The sequence below is a fragment of the Humulus lupulus genome, chromosome X (assembly GCF_963169125.1).
Source record: "Humulus lupulus chromosome X, drHumLupu1.1, whole genome shotgun sequence".
Lineage (NCBI taxonomy): Eukaryota > Viridiplantae > Streptophyta > Magnoliopsida > Rosales > Cannabaceae > Humulus > Humulus lupulus.
The window spans coordinates 161,583,139-161,604,292 of NC_084802.1; the positions used below are offsets into that span (position 1 = coordinate 161,583,139).

Consider the following 21,154-nt stretch of genomic DNA (forward strand, 5'->3'; position numbering starts at 1 on the left):
TAGGTTATACTTAATATTCTTAAACTATAGGTTAAACTTAGAAAATCTATAAGTACTACTATGAGTGTCCAAATAACTCCCGGTCTGAACCAAAAATCCAAAGTAACAATGATAACACTAAACATACTATAATACTACTAAACAATTAGCTAAGTAAAGTTCTTGGACTCTACACGTTTCCCCAACTCCGTCGCAGTCATCGAGCTGCCCAGCCACCCCAACGACTTCAAGGACCAATTTTTCATGTCGACGGGGTTCCGCAACTGCGAACATCATTACTTCAACCGTCATCGTAAGTTCCTTCTATCCTTAGCTCGCAAAATCATTGCTGACTTGTTTCTTTCCATGCGTATTGACTTGAATACTATCATGCAGCTATTTTTGCGAGGACGGCTAAATCGGTGACCCTCGGGGGTAAATATGAAACCTTGGCGAGGCTCCCTCCAAGCAAAAAAGACTACCACCAGCTCGTGTCTGATGAGACGATGCTGGCATGTAAGTTAATTTCTCCAGGCCAGACCCTGGCCTTGAGGAGGCCGCAGATCGCCCCAAAAGCTCGCGAGATGGCGCCCATCCCCGAGGAGGGAGCGGCGGATGACGACGAGCAGGACGAGGAAGATGAGGTGCCGCTCGTGCGTCGAAAGCGGGCTCTTGAGACCGCCCAGGGGGTCAACGCGGAGTGGAACCAGTCCGGGGTAGCAGCCGGCCCCTCTGGCCAAGGTAACCCATACTTGTTTAAGGAGTGAGACAGGGCTACCGCAGACCTACGGCTTGCTAGGTTTAACCCCAGCCAACTCGTTCACCGTCATCAAAATGACCCAGCTCATAACGTAGCTCTGCTCCAGTGCGTTGACCAACTAGTGTTGTGCTATGACATGGGCCGCCCTAGGGGCACTATAGTAGTAGACAATAGCCTAGCCTTTAGGTCGGCCTTTTTTGAGGAGTACGGAGGTCGTGGCCCTCCCTTCTGGAGGGTATAGTAGCTCCGGGGCTTAGGCAATATGTAGAGGAGTCCAGTCCTGAGGTGGATCCGGACCCAGAGCCCCCTCTCATTAGTGAAGTTATAATCTTAGACTCCCTCGTAGAAGCTCCGCGGCCGGAGGTCGTGGCAATAGATTCCTCCTCTAGCTCGGAGGGTAGGACCTTTTTCAATACATTCTTTAGATTTTTTAGACTTTATTTTATCTTTTATCAAGTATTTTTATGTCTACTAATGCTTCCTTGGTTTTGTCTCAGTCGAGGAGATGTCATAGCCCAAGGACAACGTCCTGCGATCCATGTTCCAGGGGGAAAATCCTTCCTCCAGGTCGTCTAGACCCTTGGTAAAGAGGCTCCGGCTGACCAAGAAAACTCCCCCTCCCAGGACCACTTCCAAGTCTCCTGCCAAGGGGAAGGGCCAAGGTCCTTCCACCACAGAGAAGGTGCCTCCACCCCCTCCCACCATAGAGAAGATGGCTCCACCTCCCCCGCGACCTCCTGTCTCTTACCGGGAACTGGAGGTACCAACCAGGACCTTGCCAGCTCCAGTTCCCACCGTGCGCATCCCAGTCAAACACTCAGGCCCTGGAGAAAATCCCTGAAGCCTTTCGAGGGACGTTTTATGAAACTGCAACCTATATGGTGGATCACTGCTGCAATGCCACCCTAAGGGATCTGTGGGAGATCGAGACGAGGAGCCCCGAGAACGTTATGGAGTCTTCACTGGGGATGACCCTTACGGTAACTTTGCTTTATCAATGGTTCTCTTTGCTTTTTCTAAAGCACTTGCCTTATTATCTTTTTATCTTGTAGGCGGCTTTGGCTCTACACCGAAGCATATCTCAGTCCAGGGCTAGGTTTGACGAGATCAGGGGCGAGCACCAAGCTGCTCAACCCGCTCTCGCGTCTGCTCAACAACAAGAGCAGGATGCCAAGGCTGCCCTGGCGACTGCCAGGGAAAGTGAGAAGGTCACGCAGGTTGCCTTGGTTGCTGCGCAGGCTGACCTGGAGGCAACCCAGGCCAAGCTGCTGGAGGCCGATGCTACCAAGGTCACCTTGGACGCCGCGAAGGTTGAACTTGAAGAGGCCAAGTTTGCCCTTGTGGCGGAGAGGGCATCTTCCAGCTCCTCCATGGAGGTCATGCTGTATCATTGCTGGGCCTTCAACCAGGATGGTGACTTTTCCTTCCTGGGGCTGGAGGTGTGGGAGTCCTTCTTAGAGAAGTTCAAGGCTCGATTTCAACATGAGGAGCCCTCTGAGACTGGGGAGACTTCTGCTGCAGCCGAGCAGGACGCCGACGGGGTGACTTCGTTGGAGCGGCCTGGTGGGGCTTAGGACTTTTGCTCCTTTTTCTCTTATTTTTTATTTGTAACTTTATATCATGAGGTTTTTCATCCTCGAGACAATTGGTTTCCTCAAATTTACTTTAATCTATTTATATTTTTTTTTTGTGGTTTAACTTTATTGTTACTCCTCTTTAACGCATTTGGTGAGAACTTAGTTTCTGTTGGTGTTATGATTGACATCTCATGCTTTTTAGGAAAAAAACATCGATTAATCAATTTGAACCAACTTCTAAGTTCTAGGACCTGGTTGTATCCAGGACATTAATTTTAAAAACTTAGTTCGCGTTAATCCTTTATTGATATCTCGCGCTTTTTTTTAAAAAAAAAAACATCGATTAATCAATTTGAATCAACTTCTAAGTTTTAGGACCTGGTTGTTTCTACAACATTAATTTTAAAAACTTAGTTCGCATTAATCCTTTATTGATATCTCGTGCTTTTTAAGAAAAACATTGATCAATCAATTTGAATCAACTTCTAAGTTTTAGGACCTGGTTGGTATCCAAGACATTTAATTTTAAAAACTTAGTTCGCGTTAATCCTTTATTGATATCTCGCGCTTTTTTTAAAAAAAAACATTAATCAATTTGAATCAACTTCTAAGTTTTAGGACCTGGTTGCATCCAGGACATTAATTTTAAAAACTTAGTTTGCGTTAATCCTTTATTGATATCTCGTGCTTTTTAAGAAAAACATCGATCAATCAATTTGAATCAACTTCTAAGTTTTAGGACCTAGTTGGTATCCAGGACATTAATTTTAAAAACTTAGTTCGCGTTAATCCTTTATTGATATCTCGTGCTTTTTAAGAAAAACATCGATCAATCAATTTGAATCAACTTCTAAGTTTTATGACTTGGTTGGTATCCAGGACATTAATTTTAAAAACTTAGTCGCGTTAATCCTTTATTGATATCTCATGCTTTTTAAGAAAAACATCGATCAACCAATTTGAATCAACTTATAAGTTTTAGGACCTGGTTGTATCCAGGATATATGCCCCCCAAGTAATCAGGAAAGGGCCTTTCGTGGTTACTTGACATTACATCCACAAACATATATGACACCACGAAAAGACTCATTACTTAATAAACAAAAGGTGGCTTTTCTAATTAAGCCTTACAAAGATATTACTGATAATATTTCTTCAGGTGTATACCATTCCAAGTCCATGGGACTGCTTATCCATTAAGCCGAGCTAGCTTGAAGGTTCCTTCTTTCATGACCTCTGTTATTTGATAGGGCCCTTCCCAGTTTGGTCCCAACACTCCGTCCTTGGGATCCTTACTGGCTAAGAAGACTCTTCTGAGTACCAGGTCGCCTACGCTAAAGACACGTTTCTTGACCTTTGAGTTGAAATAACGAGTGATCTTTTGTTGATAATGCGCGAGCTGCAGCTGTGAAGCTTCTCGTTTTTCGTCAATTAGGTCGAGGGATGCGCAGAGCAATTCGTTGTTCCGGTCTTGGTCAAATGTCTGGACTCTGTGTGAAGCTACCTTTACTTCGACAGGAAGGATGGCCTTACTCCTGAAAGCCAGGGAGAAAGGAGTGTGACCCGTCGAAGTTCGGTGCGAGGTCCGGTATGCCCACAGTACCTGGGGGAGCTGATCGGGCCAAACTCCCTTGGATTCATCCAGTCTCTTCTTAAGGCTTGCTTTTAGCATCTTGTTGATAGCCTCGACCTGCCCATTGGCCTGGGGATAGGCCATGGAGGAGAAGCTTTTAACTATGTCGTGCCTCTCGCAGAATTCACTGAAAAGGTCGCTATCGAACTGCGTTCCGTTATTTGATACGATCTTCTTTGGCAGCCCGAATCAGCAAACAATATTCTTGACCACAAAGTCGAGGACCCTCTTTGAAGTGATCGTCGCCAGGGGTTCTGCTTCTACCCACTTCGTGAAATAGTCGATAGCCATCACCGCGTAGCGAACTCCTCCTTTTCTAGTAGGGAGGGCACCAACCAGGTCAATCCCACGTAGGAGATCGAGTCCTTTGACAGAGTGGGCCAATAATACCCTTGCCTTAATATCTTCAGGGCCAGGTTTTGCCCCCCAGCGTGATCTCCACAAAAGCCCTTGTGCACCTCCTGCAAAATTGTCTTCGCCTTGCTTGGCAGAACACAACGTAGGAGAGGTAAAGAGAGGCCACGCCAGTATAATATCCCATCTACCACTGTATACCTCGAAGCCTGGTAAAGTACCCTCCTTTCGTCATTTTGCCCCTCGGGTAACTTCCCTGCTGTGAGATACTCGAGGATGGGAGTCATCCAAGTCAGTTTGGCGTCGATCATCTCGACCTCCGCCCCGATTTCCTCTATGCTTGGTCTTTCCAAGAACTCTACCGGCACCAGCCCCAAAGTCTCCGTCTCCCCAGAGGTAGCGAGCTTTGCCAGGGTGTCCGCGTTGGCATTCTTTTCTCGAGGTATCTGCTCGATTGAGCCGCGCTTAAATGCGGATAGCTCTTTCTTTACCTTGGCCAGGTAAGCAACCATCTTGATTTCCCGCGCTTGGTATTCTCCTAACACTTGGTTTACCACAAGCTGAGAATCATTGTAACACTGGACGGAGCTGGCCCTCAGCTCCTGGGCCACCCTTAGCTCAGCCAATAAAGCTTCGTACTCGGCCTCGTTGTTGGATTCTTTGAATCTGAATCATAACACCAAGTGGAATCGATGTCCCTCTGGGGATATCAATATGATTCCCGCCCCAGAGCCGTTCTCGTTAGACGAGCCATCTACGAAGACTTTCCATGAGGCTTGAGCTGATTCTTCCACCGGGTCTTCTCGGAACCCTGTACATTTTGCCACAAAATCAGCGAGGGCCTGGCTTTTTATAGCAGTTTGCGGTATGTATAGTATCTCAAATTGGCTGAGCTCGATAGTCCACTTCAACAGACGTTCCGATGCTTTAGGTTTCTGCAAAACCTGCCTTAAAGGCTGATCGGTTATGATGTGTATTGAGTGGGACTGGAAATACGGTCTGAGCTTTTGGGAGGCCGTAATAAGGAAGAAGGCCTTCTTTTCCATCAACGGATACCGAGATTCAGCTCCGAGAAGCCTCTTGCTGATGTAATAGACTGGCTTTTGTGACCGGTCTTCTTCTCGAACTAGTACGGCGCTAGCCTCATCTTCCGTGACAGCTAGGTAAAGGAAAAGAGGTTCTCCTGCCGTTGGTTTGGATAATACAAGCGACTCAGCTAAATGTGCTTTCAGGTCGAGGAAGGCACGTTCGCATTCCTCTGTCCACTCGAATTTTTTATTTCCCTGGAGCAGGTTGTAGAATGGCAAACACTTGTCGGTAGATTTAGAAATAAACCGATTAAGGGCCGCCACCCTTCCTGTCAGACTTTGAACGTCTTTACGCGACCGAGGTGAGGGCATCTCGAATAGCAACCTGATCTTATCAGGGTTCGCTTCTATTCCCCTGGTATTGACGATGAAACCCAGGAATTTTCCTGACGCAACCCCGAAAGTACATTTTTGGGGGTTTAGCCTCATGTCGTACTCCCTCAAAATCTTAAAGCATTCCTCCAGATCGGAGACATGGTTATCGGCAGTTTTTGACTTGACCAACATGTCGTCAACATACACTTCCATATTTTTCCCGATCTGATTGGTAAACATCCTATTTACCAACCTCTGGTACGTAGCTCCTGCGTTTTTCAGCCCGAAAGGCATGACCTTGTAACAATAAACATTAGTTGGAGTCATGAAGCTAATGTGTTCTTGGTCTGCCGGATTCATGGCGATCTGGTTATGGCCCGAGTATGCATCCATAAAAGACATGAGCTCGTGTCCCACCGTGGCATCTACCAATTGGTCAATCCTTGGCCAAGGGAAGCAATCTTTGGGGCAGGCTTTGTTCAGATCGGAAAAGTCGATGCAGGTCCCCCATTTCCCATTGGGCTTCGAGACCAACACAGGATTGGCGACCCAAATCGGGAACTTTGCTTCGCGGTTAAAGCCGCACTTTAAGAGTCGGGCTACTTCCTCCTCTATGGCCTCAGCTTGGGTCGTTCCTAGGCGCCTTTGTTTCTGGGGCTTTGCAGGCACGTTTTTATCCAAGTGGAGGGTGTGCATGATGACTCTCGGGCTGATCCCTATCATGTCTCCATGAGACCAGGCGAACACATCTAGGTTTTCTTGCAGAAACCTAATCAGCACCGCCTTCCTTTCGCTACATAGATTTTTCCCGAGCTTCACCACCTTCGAGGGGTCTTGTGGGTCGATATTTACCTCCTCGAGCTCTTCGATGGCCTGGAGCTCGGATCTATCCTCGCCTACTCTGGGGTCGATATCATTATTTAAGATGATACCCTCCTCTCTGGCATTGTGAGGTTTTTCTATCTCAAGACTAGGTACAATTTCCTGAGATTCCTCACTCCCGCCCTGGATGGTCATCGTCTGCTGCCCGGATCTTGAATTTCCCTTCATAGAAATTTTATAGCATTCCCTGGCAGCGAGCTGATCACCTCAGACCGTGCATATCCCCGAGGAAGAGGGGAATTTTAGTGCGAGGTGGCGGATGGAGGTTATGGCTTCAAACGCTATCAATGTAGGTCAGCCCAAAATAGCATTGTACGCGGCGGGACAATCGATGACCATAAACTCGAGGAGTTTTGAGACAGTCCGGGGTCCCTCTCCCAAGGTAATCACCAGCGCGATTGTTCCTATTGCTGCCGACCCTTCTCCAAAAAATCCATATAGCATCATGGAGGTGGCTTTCAACTCGGTGACAGATAAACCCATCTTTTCCAGCGTAGACCGGAACAGCAAGTTTACCGAGCTTCCATTATCGACCAGTATCCTCCTAACTCTCCGGTTGGCAAGCTGGGTGGCTATGACCAGAGGGTCGTTATGGGGGAACTGGACGTGACTGGCATCTTCCTCGGTGAATATGATTGTTTGCCTCTCCTGTAACGACCTAAATTCGCTAATAAGGCTTGGGCCTTGATTAGTGTGTCGGGAGGGCATAAATGGGATTTGAGTGAATAATACTTATTTGAATGTGATATTATGTGATTAATAGTGCTTAAATGACATTATATGATAATTGATGATATTATGTGATAATATGAAATAGACATGTTGTATATGTGAGAACCACATTATTATGTGGATAATTCTGCAGCCGGCGACTCGAGGCGATCCTAGGGCTGGGTAGTGGGAAAAGTCACAACGGGGCATTATAATTGACTTTGGGCAAGTCAAGGAGTATTTTAGGTATCGGGTAGTGAATCGGACTATCGGGTGATGAAAATAAATAATTGGAGATATATTTGAGGTTAGGATGTCTAGGCGGGATTATTGGGGGATTTTACTATTTTGCCCTCGGGGGTGTTTCCGGTACCCCGAGCTTTGGGATTAGTCTAATAACCTAAGGATAGACTTGGGAAGATTTTAGAAAATAGTAGACACAGAATTGGACCAACTCTTTCTCAGCTCCTTCTTTCTCTTCTCTCTCTTAAGGAAGAATAACACTGAAATTTGAGGAGGAATTTCTGGAATCAAGCTGAATCTTAGTGGAATTAGAGGTTGAGCTCAAGAACTAATCAAGGACTAAATTAGAGCCAAGGTAAGCATTAATTTTCATTTCTGAGGTTCGAAATTTAAGGAAAAATGGTTGATTTTTAAATATCTGTGGTTTTGGTGTTTAAGGTGGAAATTGAGGCTTGAAACTTTGAAGATAGGTCAGGGGACTCTTGGAGAAACGATTATATAGCTGAGGTAAGGTTTAATTTAAAGTTTGATGGTTGAATTTGAGAGTTTTCATGGCTGGTTTTGAGTTCTGTGGGTTTGAAATTTCAGAAATTGGAATTGGGATTTTGGTGAGTCTTAGGCTGGATTTTTGGTTGGATTGTGTTGTTTAAATCATTCTGATGTTATTATTATTAATTGGTTTTGAGTTGGGGGCTTTGGGATGGCTTAAAGTGAGGTTTAGAGATTGAAAATGGTGGGTTTTTTCTGGGTTCGAAGGGTCAGGCCGCGACCCTTACCTGTTTTTGGGCCTTAGAAGGTTCTGTCTGAGGGCCATGCGGCAGCATGGGTGGCTTGGTAATTTAACCTAGGGTGCCGGGGCGCTTAAGGGATTTTGAGATTTTGAGATTTTAGGCTTGGTAATTTAACCTAGGGTGCTCGGGATTGAATCTTTTACCATATTTGGTGAAGTTCAATGTTCCGAGGACTAGAACTTGGCTTGGGAACTCATTTAAGATTGTTAATGGTATCCTTTATCATGGTTGTGACTAGCGGTTAAGCTAGGGCTCGAGGATCGGATCGCGCTAAAGGAGTAATGCCCGTAGCTAATTCATCTGAAAGCTAAAGGTAAGAAAACTACACCCGGTTGAATATTTGAACAGGACTAAGGGCTCCCTGATATATATGATTTACAGAATGGTATTATGCCATGTAAATTGTAAACCAACGGCCTAAGTGTGCCACGATTAACTTGTGCAATTGGCACGGCTCGGACACTGGTGTCCGAGGACAGCTTATTATGCACTGAGCTCGGTTTAAGTAGGCCGGAGTCAGTGGGTTAGACAGAGGGTGCGACCTAAGGTGTCGACCCTAGTATTTGGCTATGAACGTGATTAATGAGATTGTTGAGTAATCTGAGTATAGATGAGGTTATTTGTGTCTTGAAGTATGCTTATATGATGTGGACTGAATATCTGAACATGCTCATTGGAATGTCTGTTTGATAATATTATTTATACTGTGTATGTTGTTTTTCTTGCTGGGCCTTGGCTCACGGGTGCTGCGTGGTGCAAGTAAAAGCAAGGGCAAGATCGATCAACCTTGATTGGAGAGCTCTGCAGGGTGAATGTACATATCAGGCCGCTCAACCGCCACGGTTGAGGAGATTACAGGGACGAGAGGACCAGAACCTTGTATTTTGCCTTAGTATGGCTGATGTTTACTCTTAACTGTTGAATTTTGTAAACCAACTTTTAAACACTGTTGATTTTGGGGATCCCTTCTGTAAACTATTTATAACTTATAAAATGTACCTTTTGAGGCCAAAATGTCTTTTAGCCCTAGAACTCTTTAGTTAATGACACATTTTGATTAAACGACTTGATTAGCGAGTCTCACACCTTTATAAATACACAGTGTAGCGGTCCTGGCTATCCAGGGTGTTACATCTCCAGTCGTTGTTGTTTGGGTAGATGCTGCTCTGGGACGAACTCCACTCTGTTATGAGCTTTCAATTCATTAACATATCTCTTCTGGGCACCTCTGCTCGTGCCAGCCAGATGGGGGCCTCCGGAGATCGTGGAGATCTCTCCTCCTATCACAGGAGAAGGGGTGTCCTGATTTATCCGAGACCCGGGCTGACTTATCGGAGCTTCTGGAGCTGGTTGACCGGCGGGAACTCTATTCCTTGCATACTGAGCCAAGGGTTCGGCTCTGATGAGAGTCTCGATCTCATCCTTCAGATGCCTACAATCGTCAATGTTGTGGCCAATGTCGTTGTTGAATCGACAAAACTTGGAGGGATCCCGCTTTGCCTTTTGGTGCTTCAAAGGCTCCGGGTTCTTCCAGGGAAGGCAGGCAGAGTTTGCTAGGAAAATGTTCTCCCTAGTGTTTGTGAGCTCGGTGTAAGTCACGTAGACTGGTTTAAATTTTTCCACGGGCTTGTTCTTCTTCGGGCCGTGTTGGCCGCCTTCGCTGCTCCTTTTTCTCTTGCCTCCACCAAATTGGTTATTCTGTGTAACGGTTTGGGTCGCTGTCACAACATCCGTTCCCACTCCAGCGGGCTGATCAGAGGCTTGGCTGGTTCCCATGGCTGATGCTCGCACCTCCTCCAGGTTTATCCATCCCTGGACCTTATTTAAGAATTCGTTCACGGTGCTGACACCTTTTCTCTGTATCTCTTCCCAGAGTCCGCCTCCAATGAGGATCCCAGTCCTCAAGAACATAAGCTTGGAAATATCATCTGCGTCCCTGGCTCCAGCCGTGATGTTTGCGAATCTGCTCAGGTAAGCTTTCAAAGGTTCCTCGGTCTGTTGCTTTACGTTTTCCAAGGTGTCAGCTTTGACGCGGGCAGCCTGAGAAGCTCGGAATGCCCTCTTGAAGTCAGCAGAAAAGGTTTTCCACGAGCTGATGGACTGCTTTTTATTCTGCTTGAACCATTGCCTGCCTGGCCCAGTCAGGGTGGAAGGGAATATCAAACACTTAGCTCAGGACCGATGTTGTGGACCATCATCAAGGTGTTGAACATACCCAAATGATCCGACGGGTCTCCGTCCCATCGAATTTGGACAAGTGGGGCATACAGAAACCAGGTGGATACATTGTGGCTGCTATGCTGGGGGCGAAGAGCTCGAGTTCGTCCCCCAAGTCGTACTCGTCTTTTTCCTTTTCCGATAAGAGCTTCCTCATCAGCTCCTCCATTTGAGCTAGATGCTCTAGGGTTTGGTCCTTACTTCCTTGGTTGTTCTGGGGCTGTTCAACAACTCCAGTTCCATTGTACGCGTTAGGCGGGTTATTGTCCCTCCTAGCTTGAGCTAGGTTATGTGGGACATTCCCGCTGTCACGTACTTCTGACAGACCCTCCCCTTGGTGAGCATAACTACCATTTCTAGCTGGATCTCCTCTATGAGAGTTGAGGCGATCTCGAAGGTCGGCCCTCGGGGAAGCCCGAGGGATTTGAGCCGAACTCAAACGATGGTGCAGGTCTTCACCGGACATGCCACTTCGATGACTCCCGGTCCAGTAACTTCCATTTGAAAAACTCGAAGCCCGCTACTGAAGGTGAGGATCCGGGATTTCCCCATGCGCTCGGCTGCGATGGGAAGGTCCGGCGGAAGGAGGATTTCTCCTGCTGCTCCCATGAGCCGGAATGTGTCGGACTGGACGGGGAGGAGATGGGTATCTTATCGGTGACGGGGGATGCCTAACTGGTGACGCGATCCTAGTACCGTCAGGGCAGTTTAAGCTAGGTTGCGGCCGCTCCGCTCTACCATTCCCCGCATCCTACGCTCGGCTGTCTGACCGTGGTGCAGGACGGCTGGTCGGGGGGCAAGCTGTCGTCGCGAGCCCTCCCCGATTCTCCTTCACGAGCTACCTCGAGCCCTCCTGGGGGCGCTCAAGGGTGGAATTGAGCTAGGAGTTGAGGTCCGGACTGATCGGCTGAATTGCTGATCGGCCCTAGGAAGTTCCTCAAAGACGGTTTCCTGGTTGTGTGACGTGGGAGTAGAATTTGTTGTCGAGGTTCTGACCGATCGACTGGGCCGGGACCGGTTACCCCGGCGGGACTTATGAGTCCCACTATGCCTCTTTCCGACGTTAGCATCGGTTGTAAGAAGGGGTAATTGGGCCAAGACCTCTTCGATTTGCTTGTTTGCTTTCGACAGCTGACTTCTCAACTGTGCATTTTCCATTTCTATCGCCGTGTAGAAATCCGGGTTCGGATTTGGCGGCCAGGGAGCCGAACTTCCAGTGTCACCCTGGCCCATTGGCTGCTTTCTCGGTCCCTGCTGAACCTCGGGGTTTTGCTCATCGGATACGGCGGCATGGTGGGCCTTCTGCCCATCATGTTGATCTGCTTCATTACCATGCCTCAAGTGAGTAACCACCATGGTTGGGCTTCTGCAATAGCACCAATCTAAATTCTCTCAACGAAAGCACCAAACTGTTGACGTGGTTCTTCGGCAACAGATAATTATACTAATAAACGGGATGGATTAGTGCTTGATAATGAACCGTAATATGTAAATATTTATATTCCAAACTGGCGAAAATAGTATAGGGGGAAGGTTATAACTCCTTTCCTTTTAGGTGGTTCGAAGGTTAAAATCCCTTTAGTCCACCAGCCAATATTATTGATATGTCTCTAGTATTCCTTACAGGGTGTTTCTTTACAAACTAGACGCCAACCCCTTGCAATGCCCAGGGTCTCCATATTTATAGGGAGAGGATACCTGGGTGTTGGTAAAGGGGGTCATCCCGTGACCTTCTTACCCATCATGTCACTTCTGTGACACTTATGATTAATTCCTAAAACCTGACAATGAAGTGTTGTCTAATCAATAGGTAAGGGAGATAATGGGCCTCATGGCCCAAACCAATCGTGGGGCGCCTGAACACGCACATTTATGCTGCGTGTCAAATAATTCAGGAATGGAGTAGACACGTGATGTCTGATATGCGCACGTTTACATTGCGTGGTTGACTTCATAAATGGTCGGGCGTGTCAGTTCTATGCCGCACCTCGAGCTCAATGTAATTCCAGCTCGTGGTGTCCACACTGCTGACCCGATGCCTTCGAGTATTCTTACTATCCCTTTGACTAGCTCGAGTTAAAGAGGTGGAGACTCGTAACAGCAGCTCTGAGTAGGAGGCTTCCACGTGGCGGATAAAATTATGCCATTTTCCAACTCGCTAATAACCCGTGGATGTTTAGAGCGTACAAAGAGGTTTGGAGCGGAGTGTACATATCCGGCCAGTTCGGTCGCCACAGTCTAGTAGTATGAGGGACTTAGGTTACCAATCTAATTTTTTCACGTACGTCGACTGTTTGTAATACTATAATTGTAATTATGTTTTGATCAGACTTTTGGGGATCCCATGTAATCTCTTTTTACAGTCTTAATGAAAAGTCAAATATTTTTATCCAAAATTTTTATTACCTGGACCTTTATGTTACTCAAGTTACACATTTGAGTCCAAATGACTAGCTTATCGAGTTAAGCACTTTTTTAAATAAACATCGTACTAGTCCAAGATTAGTAGGACGTTACAACCTACTTATCTAGAAAATTGTCATGGGAGCCGGATCAATAAATAATATCTCACAATAGGGCATAAGCATCCCCAGGACAAACTTATCCCCTAGTCAATGTCCAACGATTGCGAATCAAGCTAAAACAATATTCCATAATAGACCATAAGCACCCCAAGATCGAGTGTACAAATCAAATTACTCAAACATGACAGATTATTCAAAAACCAAACGTATATATGATGGAGGAAACCATATACATCTTGTAGACTACATAGTTGAAATTAGATGACCTAAATTCTTTAATCCACATATTTACACTCCCCAAATGCCCAACAATCAGTTAATACATGCTAACAAGTTCAAATAAGAGAAGAAACCAACAAAACTCAAGAACTTTGACAAGGCAAAAGTCAAAACTTTACCTTTGGTGTTCTTGCTTTGTAAAGTGTTTCCTAGCTTCCACAAATGACCAATTGACTTAGGGCTATGTGTATAGAATGGAGGAGACGAGATAATGATTGTTTAAGTGAGGATTGGTGTGAAAAATTCAGAGAACACACCATGAAGTTCTCAGCCAAGGCTAGAGAGAAATGAGAGAAAACTTGGACACAAAGTTTTGTGAAATGGAATTATGAAGACTAGTTTGACTTTTTATTTTTTTATATGATGTTAAAATGAAAACCTAAAATGACCAAAATACTTTTAACTTGTTGACCTCTTAATCTCTAATTAACCCAAAGTTTTTTCCTAATTAGCTAACTAAACTTACACTTAATCATATTTTTCAAGGATTATGACCAAGTGGTAATTTTTCACTTAATTCACCAAATTGAATTCTTAACCTAGAGTTATTATATTAAATGGGTCTTTCCATTCAATAAAGTGTCACACTTCTATATCTATAACTCATGTAATTTAATTAGCCAAAATTCCATTTTTGGCTAAATGATGAGGACACCAAGACCCAAGTATCAAGTCAAGTTCCAGTTGGTCCAGTGACGAGGGCACGAGCCAAGAGATTCAAGGAAGAACTTAACAGCCTAGTCCACAAAGTCCTAAAACAAGAGGAGACCGTGGTCAACATTGAAGGAGAACAAAGACTTGTCTTACTCATCAAAGTTGACTGAGTTTAGGAGCTTCATGAGTCTTATTGTATTTGTCATTTTAATTTATTTACGTTATTGTTGTTTTGGTCTTTCTTTATTTTGTAAAAGTCAAACACTTGACTTGTGTGAGCTGAAGAGTTGTGTGAGACGAAAGGTCTTGTTTTGTGAGCTGAAGAGTTGTGTGAGCCGAAAGGTCTTGTTTATGGTGCTTTCATTAGGAAGACCAAGGGTCTTGTTTTCATGTAATTTTCGTCCTTATAAGGACTGCCAAAACAATGTGAAAAGGCAGATTATGTTGAATGAAATTGTGAGTTTATTTCTTCTTGAGTTCTTGAAGAAACTTTTGAACTTATCAAGGAGATTCCTTGTGGCGTTCATCCTGACTTATCAAACGGATTCCATCCCCGTTTGTGGCGTCTTCCTTATACCAAGGTTCGTGCTTGGCTAAGCATTGGGTCGCGGTTCCATTCCAATCTCGTATGTTCTTGGTGGCTGTTCCATATTTGGTGTCGGGTTTCGTCACACTTGTTGGCGTGGTTCGTATCAGTTGGTATCAGAGCTTAGGATCATCCGGTTTGGCCTATCTTTTCTTTTTCTTTTTTTCATTTGTGTTTCTGTTCGTATTTCAATATTAGGTCTTTTCTGAAGAAAAAAAAAATATCATCATCATCTAGTCATATTCTTGAGTTCTTTGTCCTTGATCTTCTTGTGAAATCCGAATCTGTTTTATTTTTATTTCCAATTCAAAAATCTGAATCTGTTTGTTGTCAAATTCAATTGTTCCAATTTTAGGGTTTCTGAAATCAAAAAAAAAAATCTATCTATTCGTGTTCTTGATTTTCTTAGTCTTTGTTCTTGTTTTCCTTCTAAAAATCTGAAACAATTATAGTTAATCTCTTTATTCCAAATTGTTTCTTTGTTCAAATCGTGTTCTTATTTCCTTGTTTATATTAGTTCTTTGTGAAATCCCATGAAATCTGAAACTAATCAACTGAAATTGTTATTGAGTTTGTGAAAATCTTTGTTTCCTTTGTGAAAATTTGAGATTGTTTTTGAGTCAATTGTTTACTTTGTGATAGTGCCACGGATTGATTGGTCCTTTTCTATTTTGGGGTTGTTATTTTTGGGAATATTTGTTCTCTGTTATTGGGAGTGTACCACCAATTGTTATAGTGCCACTGATTGAAATTTTGTTTCCCTTTATTTGGGAGAAATTCGAGATTGTTATAGTGCTACAAGTCTATTTGGGTTTTCTGAAATTGGGATTGAGTTCTCTTTTCTTATTGTGAAATCCGAAATTGGGATTGGGGTCTCTTGTTCTTGTTGTGAAATATCTAATTGTTCTTGTTCTTGTTGTGCAATCCGAGTTGTATTGTTTTCGAATTGTTGTAGTTCCACCAATTCTGATTCTTCTTGTGTCTTGTATCTGCATTTGAGAAATATATATATATATATATATATATAGAAAGAAAGAAGAAGAAAACCAAGAGGATCCGAACTCTTAAAAAAAAAAAAAAAAAAAAAAAAAAAGAGTCTGGAAACCTCTCTTAAAAATTTTTGTTCTATTCTTGTTCCTTATGGTCTAGAGGCCTTTTGGCCAAAACCCCACACAAGTGTTCCAAAAATCCTCATTTTTTTGTCATTTTTACCAGTTTTCGTCGGTGTTCGTTTGGTTTGTTTGGTTGGATTTGCTGCTTGAACCTCCATATCACCGTTTCATTAGTTTTCAAAGAGCTTAAAGAAGAAAATAGAGTGGAAAAAGGCAGAGGTGTGAGCTTATTTGAGGGTAAAAGCCATCATTGAGTGCAAACACGAGTGTACTTGAGTGACCATTTTCTTCGAGTGAAACACGTGAGGGAGTGCAGTGAGGTCCTTTCTATAATTGTCTAACCTTATTGTTTTGCAGATTCTCCATCATGTCACAAAATCCAGAAAGAAATACAGGCGATAACAATCCACCACCTACAGTTCCAAATCTACAACTTCAAGCTATTATGGGGGAGATGAGGAGAATGTTGAGGGAGGAGTGTGAGCAAATACATGAGCGGTTGGATAGGGTAGAAGAGGGGGCACAACAGAGACCAAGGAGGGGTAGGGTACACCAAAGGGAGGATGAGAATGAAGGGGATTTAGAAGGGGTAGTTTCTGATGATGAGTTTGATAGGATGTCGACGGGTAACCATAGGAGGTATGGTGGGAATAGAGAAGATAGGAACCAGGTAGATAATTATATGGGGAATATCAAAATGAGAATCCCAGCTTTTCAGGGGAAGAGTGACCCTGAAGCATACCTTGAGTGGGAGAAGAAGATGGAGCTAGTTTTTGATTGTCACAACTACTCCGACATGAAGAAGGTAAAACTTGCTGCCATTGAGTTTACTGATTATGCTATTGTTTGGTGGGATCAGTTGTGCATCAACAGGAGGCGGAGTGGAGATAGCCCTATTGACACATGGGAGGCCATGAAGAGGGTGATGAGGCGACGGTTTGTACCACCTCATTATTATCGAGATCTCTACCTTAAGTTGCAGGGTCTTCGTCAGGGCTACAGAAGTGTTGATGAGTATTGCAAGGAGATGGAGATGGCTATGATTAGAGCCAATGTTGAAGAGGATCGGGAGGCAACCATGGCAAGGTTTTTGAATGGGTTGAACCGAGAGATTGCTGACCCAATCGAGCTACACCATTATGTGGAATTGGAGGATTTGGTTCATATGGCAATCAAAGTTGAGAGGCAGCTCAAGAAGGGTAGTTCAAGTTCGAGGTCAAGACCGAGCCCACACAATCCAAGTACAACACCTTGGAGGTCGAACTATCCAAAGAAAGAAGACCAACCCACTTCATCATCTACACCAAAACCAGCCACCACAGCCACACCGCCTCAAGGTAAAACAACTCCTACTAGTCTCATTCTAGTGAGATAAGGTGTTTCAAATGTCAGGGGCGAGGACACATAGCTAGCCAGTGTCCAAACAAGAGAGTCATGGTGATTCGAGAAAGTGGAGAGATAGATTCTGAAGATGAAGATGATCTTGCTGACATGCCACCATTGGAAGCTGCTTCTGACAATGAGTATGGGCCAGAATCTGGTGAGATGCTTGCACTAGCACAAGGCGAGTCCTGAATTTGCAAGCAAAAGAAGAGGAAGAAGAGGTGCAGCGAGAGAACATCTTTCACACTCGTTGTCATGTGAGAGACAAGGTATGTAGTGTCATTATTGATGGAGGTAGTTGTACTAATGTTGCTAGTGCTTCCATGGTTGCCAAGCTGGGGCTTACAACGCTTAGGCATCCTTGTCCATACAAATTGCAATGGCTGAATGGTAGTGGTGAAGTGAGGGTTACAAAACAGGTGCTAGTCTCATTTCGAATCGGCAATTATGAAGATGAGGTGTTGTGTGATGTGGTTCCCATGCAAGCTGGACACCTCCTTCTAGGAAGGCCTTGGCAATTTGATCGGCGGGTGCAGCATGACGGCTTCACCAACAAGTATTCATTCACATTCCGTCAACGAACAATCACTCCAGCGCCTTTGACACCAAAGCAAGTGTATGAAGATCAAGTGAGGTTGCAAAAATTGAGTGACAAAAAGAAAATGAGTGAGCAAAAAGAGAGTGAAAAGATGAATGAGAGTGAGGAAAAAGAGAGACAAAGAGAGAAAAGTGTGGAATCAAGTGAGAGAAAACAAAATAATTTTTATGCAAAAAAAAGTGAGGTTAAGAGAGCATTGTGTACAAAACAGCCCATGATTTTACTCATGTATAAGGAGGCTCTTTTAAATACTAACCAACTTGATTCTTCGCTGCCAAGTGTTGTTGTGTCTATTTTGCAGGAATTTGAGGATGTGTTTCCTGAGAAAGTACCACATGGTTTGCCACCTGTTCGAGGAATAGAACATCAAATTGATTTTGTTCCAGGTGCTTCCATCCCAAACCGACCAGCCTACAGAAGTAATCCTGATGAAACAAAGGAATTGCAAAGGCAAATTGAAGAATTGATGGAGAAAGGGCATGTGAGAGAAAGCATGAGCCCTTGTGCTGTTCCAGTGATTCTAGTTCCCAAGAAGGATGGAACATGGAGGATGTGTGTTGACTGTCGAGCCATCAACAATATAACGGTAAAATATCGACATCCCATTCCTCGTTTAGATGACATGTTAGATGAATTGCATGGTTCTTGTGTGTTTTCCAAAATTGATCTTAAAAGTGGGTATCATCAGATACGTATGAAAGAAGGGGATGAGTGGAAAACTGCTTTTAAAACTAAACATGGATTGTATGAGTGGTTAGTCATGCCTTTTGGACTAACTAATGCACCTAGCACTTTCATGCGCTTAATGAATCATGTATTGCGTGCTTTCATTGGAAAATTTGTGGTTGTGTATTTTGATGATATTCTTATTTATAGTAAGAATTTGCATGACCATGTTTTGCATTTGCATTCTGTTTTGGATGTTCTTAGGAAACAGAGTTTATATGCTAACCTCAGTAAGTGTACTTTCTGCACCGATAAGCTTGTTTTCCTAGGCTTTGTTGTAAGTGCTACAGGTATTCAGGTGGATGAAGAAAAGATCAAAGCCATCCAAGAGTGGCCGACCCCTACAACTATAGGTAATGTTAGAAGTTTTCATGGACTTGCTAGCTTCTACAGGAGGTTTGTGAAAAATTTTAGCACCATCGCCGCACCACTTACAGAAGTTATCAAAAAGAATGTGATATTTAAATGGGGTGAAGCTCAAGAGGAGGCATTTCAGCTACTGAAATACAAGCTTACTCATGCTCCTTTACTTGCTTTGCCTAACTTTTCTAACACTTTTGAAGTTGAATGTGATGCTTCTGGAATAGGTATTGGCGCTGTTCTTATGCAGGATGGGAGACCGCTTGCATACTTTAGCGAAAAGCTAAGTGGGGCTGCCCTCAATTACCCCACCTATGACAAAGAATTGTATGCACTAGTGCGTGCTTTAGAAACATGGCAGCACTATTTGTGGCCAAAGGAGTTTGTGATTCGCACAGATCATGAATCCTTGAAACATTTGAAAGGCCAACACAAGCTCAACAAGAGACATGCAAGATGGGTTGAGTTCATTGAGACATTTCCTTATGTCATTCGCTATAAACAAGGTAAGGAGAATGTGGTTGCTGATGCCCTTTCTCGCAGGTATGCCCTAATCTCTACTCTTGATGCTAAATTTCTTGGGTTTGAACACATAAAGGAGTTGTATTCTGCTGACCATGATTTTGGGGAAACTTATGCTGTTTGTGAAAAGTCTGCTGACGGAAAATTTTATAGGCATGAGGGTTTCTTGTTTAGGGAGCATAGGTTGTGTGTCCCTAATTGTTCTGTGAGAGATTTGCTAGTTAGAGAGTCCCACGGGGGAGGGTTGATGGGACATTTTGGAGTTGCTAAGACCCTAGCTATGTTGCAAGAGCACTTCTTTTGGCCCCACATGAAACGAGATGTTGAGCGAATTTGTGGTAGGTGTGTCACTTGTAGGCAAGCTAAATCAAGAGTTCAGCCAAATGGCCTTTACACACCCCTACCTATCCCTAGTTCACCATGGGTTGACATTTCAATGGATTTTGTGTTGGGTTTACCTAGAAGTAAGCGTGGGAGGGATTCAATCTTTGTGGTTGTAGACAGATTTTCTAAGATGGCTCATTTTATTCCTTGTCATAAAACTGATGATGCCTCTAACGTTGCAGATTTGTTCTTTAGGGAGATTGTGAGATTACATGGTATGCCTAGAACAATTGTATCAGATAGGGATGCTAAGTTCTTAAGCTATTTTTGGAAAACATTGTGGGGAAAACTTGGGACAAAACTATTATTTTCTACTACTTGTCACCCTCAAACCGATGGTCAAACAGAAGTAGTTAATAGGACCCTATCCACCTTGTTGAGGGCTATCATAAGTAAAAATATTAAGACTTGGGAAGATTGTTTGCCACATGTTGAGTTTGCTTATAATCGTTCAATGCATTCTGCTACTAAATTTTCACCATTTGAAATTGTTTATGGTTTTAATCCTCTAACTCCTTTGGATTTATCACCTTTACCTGTTTCTGAGCATTTGAATTTAGATGGCGAGAAGAAGGCAGAATTTGTGAAGAAAATCCATGAGAGGGCGCGACTCAACATAGAGAGAAGGACTGAACAATACATTAAGCAAGCTAACAAGGGTCGTCATAAGCAGGTTTTTGAGCCCGGTGATTGGGTATGGTTACACATGAGGAAAGAGCGATTCCCAACACAAAGGCATTCAAAATTGCTACCTCGAGGAGATGGTCCATTTCAAGTACTTGAAAGGATCAATGACAATGCCTACAGACTCGATTTACCAGGTGAGTATAATGTTAGTGCTACTTTTAATGTTTCTGATTTGAGTCCTTTTGATGCAGGTGACGATTTGAGGTCAAATCCTTCTAAAGAGGGGGGGAATGATGAGGACACCAAGACCCAAGTATCAAGTCAAGTTCCAGTTGGTCCAGTGACGAGGGCACGAGCCAAGAGATTCAAGGAAGAACTTAACAGCCTAGTCCACAAAATCCTAAAACAAGAGGAGACCGTGGTCAACATTGAAGGAGAACAAAGACTTGTCTTACTCATCAAAGTTGACTGAGTTTAGGAGCTTCATGAGTCTTATTGTATTTGTCATTTTAATTTATTTACGTTATTGTTGTTTTGGTCTTTCTTTATTTTGTAAAAGTCAAACACTTGACTTGTGTGAGCTGAAGAGTTGTGTGAGCCGAAAGGTCTTGTTTTGTGAGCTGAAGAGTTGTGTGAGCCGAAAGGTCTTGTTTATGGTGCTTTCATTAGGAAGACCAAGGGTCTTGTTTTCATGTAATTTTCGTCCTTATAAGGACTGCCAAAACAATGTGAAAAGGCAGATTATGTTGAATGAAATTGTGAGTTTATTTCTTCTTGAGTTCTTGAAGAAACTTTTGAACTTATCAAGGAGATTCCTTGTGGCGTTCATCCTGACTTATCAAACGGAT

At 43.8% G+C, this 21,154-nt stretch overlaps 1 pseudogene; it reads left to right on the forward strand.

Moving 5' to 3' along the window:
• The first annotated feature begins 563 nt into the window (after positions 1 to 563).
• Positions 564 to 20,490, forward strand: LOC133806412 (uncharacterized; annotated as a pseudogene).
• The last annotated feature ends 664 nt before the right edge of the window (positions 20,491 to 21,154 follow it).